This window comes from Nycticebus coucang, chromosome 11, assembly GCF_027406575.1.
Source record: "Nycticebus coucang isolate mNycCou1 chromosome 11, mNycCou1.pri, whole genome shotgun sequence".
NCBI lineage: Eukaryota > Metazoa > Chordata > Mammalia > Primates > Lorisidae > Nycticebus > Nycticebus coucang.
Genome location: NC_069790.1, coordinates 102,825,205 through 102,832,940, shown reverse-complemented (window position 1 = coordinate 102,832,940; position 7,736 = coordinate 102,825,205). Strand labels below are relative to the sequence as shown.

Sequence of the window (7,736 nt, the reverse complement as noted above, 5' to 3'; positions counted from 1 at the left end):
GCCCACAGAGCTGAGGCTCCTTTTGTGCATCTCTCTTATACACCTGCAACGCCCACCCAGAAGCAGACTGGGTGAAAGTGGTTAGAGCAGGAGGATCTAGCCACACTTCGTGGATATACATGGAAAACTCTGGAAGGAGACACACACACATGTTTATCATGACTATCTTTTGGTCATAAAATTGTGGGTGATTTTAATTTTCTATTTAAAATTTCATGTATTGTCCCCATCAGTACCCAGACCTTAATTACTTTATTATCCCTAAGAGTCCGCATGCCACAATCCCCAGCTTGCTGGTTCTTGTTGCATCTGAAACAACCAGTCTAAAGGCACGGTTGTCAATAGTCCTCCGAGCCTGAGGAGCAAACAGACCCAGGGGGAGGAATAGCTCCAGACAGACCTTTGGAGACAGAAAGTGGGTGAGTAGACACAGGGTCAACTGGTCAGTACCCTGAGAGCCACACCCAGCTCTCTGTACCTAGAAATTGCAAATGAAAATAATACCAAGAAAGGAAGACTTTGCCAAGAATGGGGAGAAACCAGAAAGGTCAAGAATGCAAAACATCGATTGTAAGAAATTCCACTTGACAAGCTGACCCTCTGCTAGGAAGGGGCTCTGCTATTTGGGGGGCTAGGGAGGATACCAGATTAAAGGGGAATGTGCAGAAGAGCAGGCATACCCGGGCCTGATGAGAGACACTGGCAATTGGCCCTGGAGAAAGGAAAGCAGGAATGGGGAAGGGGGAGCAAAGAGGGAGGCTGGAAGCCAAGCTGAGCCCTTCCTGAGCTCATCATCAGGGATGCAGTCATGTGAGCAGGGCTCTAGGGGGAGCTGGCAAAGACGCTCCAGCCCTCTGGCACTTCCTCTGACATCTGCACCTGCTATGTGTGGGGACATTTCTGCAGAATTGGATTTTAGACTCCTGGGCTGGAAAGCACAGGGATAACAGGATTACAGCACTTCCTGTGCCATCAACACACACACAGAGCATCACAGCAGGAAGGTGAACTCCCCAAGAAGCTGTCTCTGAATGGCACAGTCCCCTTCCCCCAGAGGCACATCACGGGAACATGTAAGCTGCCACCTTCAAAAGCTGTGGCCTCTGCAGTTGTCCTGCAGGGATCCTGGCTCTTCTCGGCAGTCCCTCCCTCATCTGGCTGCCAAGAAACAGCTTCAAGGTACAATTCTCTCTTATCAACCACACCAATTTGTGACCACTGGGCTGATTGACTTGGGTCAGGGTACCCAGGCAGACCAGCTCACCAAGGCACCCTCCAGCAGCAGAGACCGTGTGCATGGTGTGTATCTTTGTATACATTCATTCTACAAATTGTATTGAATAGCTAAACTCAGCCACCAGACGGGCAAAGACAAGGTCACTGCCCTCACTGAGCTTGCATTCTCGTGGGGGACAGGAAAAAAACAAAGACATAAATGGGCAAAATCTTACCTCCCCAACCTCTTGAAGTTAGAGTGTCCCAGGGCTCATTCCTCCCTCCACCTTAGCGGTTCTCACCCTGTGGGTCGTGACCCCTTTGCGGGTTGAACGACCCTTTCACAGGGGTCACCTAAGACCATCCTGCACATCAGATATTTACATTACAATTCATAACAGTAGCAAAATTGCAGTTATGAAGTAGCAACAAAAATAATTTTATGGTTGGGGGTCACCACAACATGAGGAACTGTGTTAAAGGGTCACAGCATTAGGAAGGTTGAGAACCACTGCTCTACCTGTACCCACTGATGACTGCTGTACATACATCCTCAGCCGGGGCGAACCCAGACTCTGAATCCAGACTCAGACCCCAGGTCTGTTTAGCATCTCCTCTTGGGGACTGCATGCACACACACACATATGCTTAAAATTAACATATTCAAATCTTCACAAATCTGCTCCCAAAACAAACTCCCCATCTCAGAAAATGGCAACATAATCCTTTCAGTTGTCAGGCCTAAGACCGTAACATCATCCTATGACCCTGTGATCATACCTTGTATCTAATTTGTTGAGAAATCCTATTGGCTCTACCTACAGAATGTACTCAGGACCCAGCCACCGGTTTCTACTCCACCGCTACAGTTCTCACCAACTCACCAGCTTCTCCCACCTACATCACTGTGATACCCCATAAATGGTCTATGTCCCTCCCAACCCTGCAGTCACCCCTCCACTCGGCAGTCAGAGGACTCCCACGAGGTAGGTGTCACATCTCAGGAATTCCCCAGCCATGGGCAGTCACTTGCAGATAGCCAGGTGAAGTGGGAGGGTCCAGGACCTAACCCCAAAGCCATCCGAACAGGTTGAATCAGCCCTAGAGAAAGGTGACTGTTAGAGCAGCCAGCTCTGTGCCCAGCAGAAGTCCAAGTAACAGTAAGCAAAAGACAGCCAAAGGCAGAAAGAGAGGATGTTCTGGGGGAAAGCATAGCCCATCAGGGACACGGAGTCAGGTGATTCTCAGTGAACAGGAGAGCTGCAGGGAGAGGAGAGCGTGGCCTGACCCCTCTCCTTAAGGAATTGCTCCTATCTCCTTGTTCCCAATGTACTCCTTCCCTGAAGGGAACCCAAGACTCTCCTCTTCGCGTCTGTCTCAGGCTAAGGTGATGGGCAAGATGTGATGCAGGAAGAGGCAAAGGACGGACATCTGAAACTCTGACCCTCCGCTCCTGGACGGTGGGGGTCTAGGCCCTGATGCCTGTCTTTTAAGCCTTTTCCTGCACCTCCTGGTCTCCAGGCCCTCCGGAGCCCTCCAGGGCTTCCCAACCCTTTGCTCAGGCCCCATTCCCTGAGAACGTCAGCCAACTCACCAGCTTCTCCCACCTAGATCATTGTGACATCATCATAAATGGCCTCCCTCTGTCCCTCCCAGCCCTGCAGGAATGGGACAGGGCCAGGAGGTCTGGATGCTGGGGGCCTACTACCCGCGCTTGGTCCAGTGTGCTTTACTAGGACTGGGGATTCTCCACGGGGCTTTAGGGCCAAATCCCTACAAGAGAAAACATAGTGTGCATTTGTGGTTACACAGTCAACATCATCTCCCTGCACAACCTGGCAGGCGGTGCACAGCTTGGCATTCGGGCAGGCTCCTCTTCCCAGTCACAGCTAATGTTTGCAGTGCAAGGCAGGACGTGTGTTCAGCCTGCCTGACTATCTGATTAAAAAACTGGGAGGTGGGAGAGGGTCTGCGGTCTCTTACTGTCCGACAGTCATGCCACATCCATTTGCATCAGTTTAAACTCCACCCTGAAGCCCCAAATACAAATATACAGACACAACAACCCGCAGCTCCCTGGAGTCCATCGGCCTCGGAGTTAGTGGCGGCCTCCCCCTGCCCACTGTCCACACCACCCACAGAGCACACCACATCATTGTGCTCCCACCTTACACACCCCACTCTCCACTCGCTGCTTCTTTGTTTGCCTGAAGGCACAGTGTGTGGTCAACACAATCTCCTCCAGAAGCTGCCTGAACATCTTCATATCACCAACATCCTAGAAAGGGGGTGGTGGCAGGGGCTTTGGTGGCCACTTATTCCGTGTCCTCTCAGATATCTGATTAACTCCCCCAGTGGCTGGAAATTCATCAGTAAGCCCTGGCACAGGTACTGGGAGCTCTGAGATGAAGCCATGAGCTTGGTGGGCCTGGAAACCCCACAGGAGGGGGCTGCAGGTGGACAGCAAGTTGTAAGAGTGCCCGTCTCCCTTGGTGTGTGTCACACTTTATGGGGGCAAGACATGATTGCAAGAGGGACTTTACCTAACAATTGCAATCAGTGTAACCTGGCTTATTGTACCCTCAATGAATCCCCAACAATAAAAAAAAAAAAAAGAGTGCCCGTCTCCCAAGGCCTTTCGTGCCCAGCAGTGCCCTCCTAAAGATAGCTGTACTCAGCTGTAATCCCCAGGGAAAGTTCACTTTTAACATCTGTGTGTGTACACACATATGTGTGTGTAGGTAGGGGCACGCTGGTGCAGAGAGAAGGGCCTGGACATCCTTATCAACACTGTTTGATGTAATCATAAACATCAAATGTTTATGTGCAGCTTACAAGTAATTATGGACTGGGCCCAGGATAGATGTCACCAAAATGGGAGGAAATAGCCTGACTGATTTTTATACTATAAGCCAGCAGTAGTTCAGATGTGGGGAAAGCCTCAATATTCATACGGTCTGAAGAAACCTTTACCAGACGAACAAAAGCATTCTATTCTGATGTCTGCTTGAGAATGTTTCTAGATTGGCTGAAATATGTTATTTATTGTTGTTTAGAAGTGAGCACAGCCTTGAGAGGATAGCAATTCATATGTGCTAGATTAACTTATTTCTTCATGTTTAACAAGTGTTGGTACTTTATATCTGTGCCTGAGAAATATAAAGATAAATATGGCAAGCACTTTGCCTTCACTATTTTCAGTCTTCAAAAACATAGGTCAGGCTGTCCAGCCTGACAGACTGCATCTTATTTTCACTATATGTGCTTTCACTAGCACTCTGGTGGGGAGGGGGGGATTGCTGAGCAAGAGCAAGACCCTGCCTCTACTAAAAAATTAGGAAAAACTACCTGGGCATCATAGCAGGTGCCAGTAGTCCCAGCTACTGGTGAAGCTAAGGCAAGAGGATAGCCCAAGCCCCAAGAGTTTGAGGTTGCTGTGAGCTATAATGCCATGGCACTCTACCCAGGGCAACAGAGTGAGACTCTGTCTCAAATAAATAAATAATTGAACAAATAAATAAAAATCAGTACTGAGAATTGACCATTAGCCTTGAGGAATGTTTATAGTCCTCTATTAAGAAATCAACATAAGGCTCTGTTGGAAGTCAATTCAATGATCCAACCCCCAGCTACCATTGGCTGGGTGTGGTGGCTCAAGCCTGTAATTTTAGCACTCTGGGAGGCCAGGAGGGGCAGATTGCTTGGAGTTAAGAGACCAGCAAGAGGGACACCCTGTCTCTACTAAAAATAAATAAATAAATAAAAACTAGCCAGGCTAGTGGCACATACCTGTAGTCCCAGGCACTGGGGTGGCTGAGGCAAGAGGATCGCCTAAACCCAAGAGTTTGAGGTTGCTATGAGCTACGATGCCACGGCACCCAGGGACAGAGGGAGACACCGTCTCAAAAAAAAAAAAAAGATTTGGAAGCAAAAAACTCAGTATCTACAGCACAAACAGGATAAAGCAGAAGCTTCAACTGTGAAAAGAAAAGCATCCAGTTCAGAGGGTTCCATGAAACTAAAAGCTTCTTCTGCAGTACCGTCACCCCAAAAGAAGTCTCCACCCACCACCATGCTGTTGCCAGCCTCGCCAGCCAAAGCCCCCGAGACAGAGCCTATTGATGCTGCTGCTCATCTTCAGCTGTTGAGAGAGTCCCTCAGCCTCATTGGACACTGCCTGCAGGAAACCGAGGGCACGGTGGCTATGTCTGGCAGTTTGTGCTTCTGGACTCCATCATCTGTGCACTTGGCCCCTTGGCATGTCTGACTACGCAACTACCTGAGCTGAATGGCTGTCCCAAACAGGTCTTGTCAAACACACTAGACAACATTGCTTACGTCATGCCTGGACTGTGATGGCTAAGAATCCCAAGACGGAAACCTTATCCTGCACCATTGCTGGTTTGTGTATATATGACTGTTTCAAACCCCTTCACTGGCCTCTTGGTGTAGGTTTTTAATTTTTTATCTAAAAAAATAAAAAATAAAAATAAATAAATTTTTTATCTATACATAATATATATATATATATAATATATATACATAGAACTGTAACTACTTTGCTTTTAATAATTTCATGAAATGGCAAAGATTTAGCTAAGAGAAAACTTCAGCATGAATATGGGCCTGGGATTCTTTTTTCCTGTGGTGGAGAAATCTGCCTTAAAAATCAATTTAACTTGGAGGCTGGGGGGCTTGCTCTGGGTGCCAAGTGCATCTCTTAATGGACAACTAAAATTTGATTATTTTTCCACACTCAGCTGGACCTCCAGACCTGTCACTGACCATTTGCCTTACCTGTCTTACAGTCTGAAATGTAATGAGAGAGATTATAGGAAGATGCCAGTTGATTGAAAATACAAAGCCTTTCAATTTGAAGTGACCTAGGTGGGAGGTGATAAAGTCATTCCCGTGATAGTTATTGAGATGGTTTAGATGAACTGAGTAGGGAGTTTATTCGAATTCCTACTATACAGGTGTCCATGTCTCAAATTTTATTGTAATCATTGGTAGCCTCATTAGAGGCCAACAAGTTATGTGAGTGCTGACAGCAAAAACACCTTGAAATGGTTTGGGTAAAGCTGTCAGCACCACCAATTGAACCTACATAAGTTCTGAGCTGACCCAGAATATTTGGTCTGCAACACCAAGAGCTGGTACCTTTCACTGGCAGCATTAAGATACCAAGTCCCACAAGCTGCTGCTTAGTTGCTTGGTGGTTGTGGATAAACTTCACCCTGCATGATTCTTGGGATCAGCTTCTGGGTTCCCCTGGTGAGCAGATAGACCATGTTCAGCATTCCACATACAAGTAAATTGCAAAAAATAGTACTCAATTCTCATGTAGGTTTATGTATGTGTGTATGAATGTGTATTTCAATTATATGTATTTAACTCTTTAAATCTCTTAGATTTTAATTTATGCTGCAAATTTCTGTATATATAATTTAATAGCAAAAGCCTCCACCAGCAACCGCACGTGGAAGATACAGATTTGTCATTTCTCCCTTCCTCTGGTCTGTTCCGTAAAGTCCAAATCATCTATTAGTGCATATCACGGTATTGTACCTCAAAAAGGAATCATTATCTTAGGATTCTAATTCTTTAGAACGTCATAGCCTTCAATAATGTCAAGGAAAGTAAAATAAAGAGAATGTTACCATCCCCAGCTGCACGTATTCCCAAAGAACTTGACTTTTGATTCCAAGTTGGAAAGAAGGCAGCTGAGCACGTCAGGTTTGATTTTAAATTTGGTATGAACTGAGCTCTGAGGTGACTGTGTTTTCTACTGCTGGCCTAAACAGAGCATTGCAGCATCAAAGGAAATCTTTGGGGATGGTGCATCCTATTTAATTCCTTCCCTGTGTTCTGGCTGCCGAATCCCTTTCTCAGCTCAAGGGTAGTTTTGAGATGTACTTGGGGAAACACAGAGAGAAGGAAGCAGGAATGTTTGGAAACCAAAACTCAAAAAAAGCCAAAATCTTAGCTTGATTTTTGTATCTTAGAACCTTATACCGTGCCTCATTTGTACCTGTGAGAGTTTCCTGTTTGACACAGGGTAGATAGAGGGGTCTGGAAGGCATGAATAGCACAAAAGAAGTTAGTCCCACCATTGTCATTTGTATACATTAATGAAATCCTGAAGAGGACCTGCTTTTTGTTTGTTTTCCTTTGAAACTCAGCCCCATTGTATTTGTATGTAAAATTTGTACACATTTGTATGATAATCTGTACCTTGTGGTATTTGATACTATTAGCGGAAATACTTTGGATTCAGACCTTCTTGCAATTTTTATATCATTGTTTTATTTTGTTTTTTAAATAAATTCTAGTGGTTTGATCAAAAAAAAAAAAATAGGTCAGGCCAGACACAGTGGTTCACACTTGTAATCCCAGAACTTTGGGAGGCTAAGGCAGGAGGAGGTCAGGAATTCCAGAGCAATCTGGTACACATAGTGAGACACAACCTCTACAAAAAAATTACAAAAATTAGCCAGGCGTGGTGGTATGCACCTGTAGTC

The 7,736-nt window shown here is 46.1% G+C and overlaps 1 pseudogene; it reads left to right on the top strand.

Moving 5' to 3' along the window:
- Window positions 1-3,628: 3,628 nt before the first annotated feature.
- Window positions 3,629-5,571, top strand: LOC128598381 (HMG domain-containing protein 4-like; annotated as a pseudogene).
- Window positions 5,572-7,736: the final 2,165 nt, after the last annotated feature.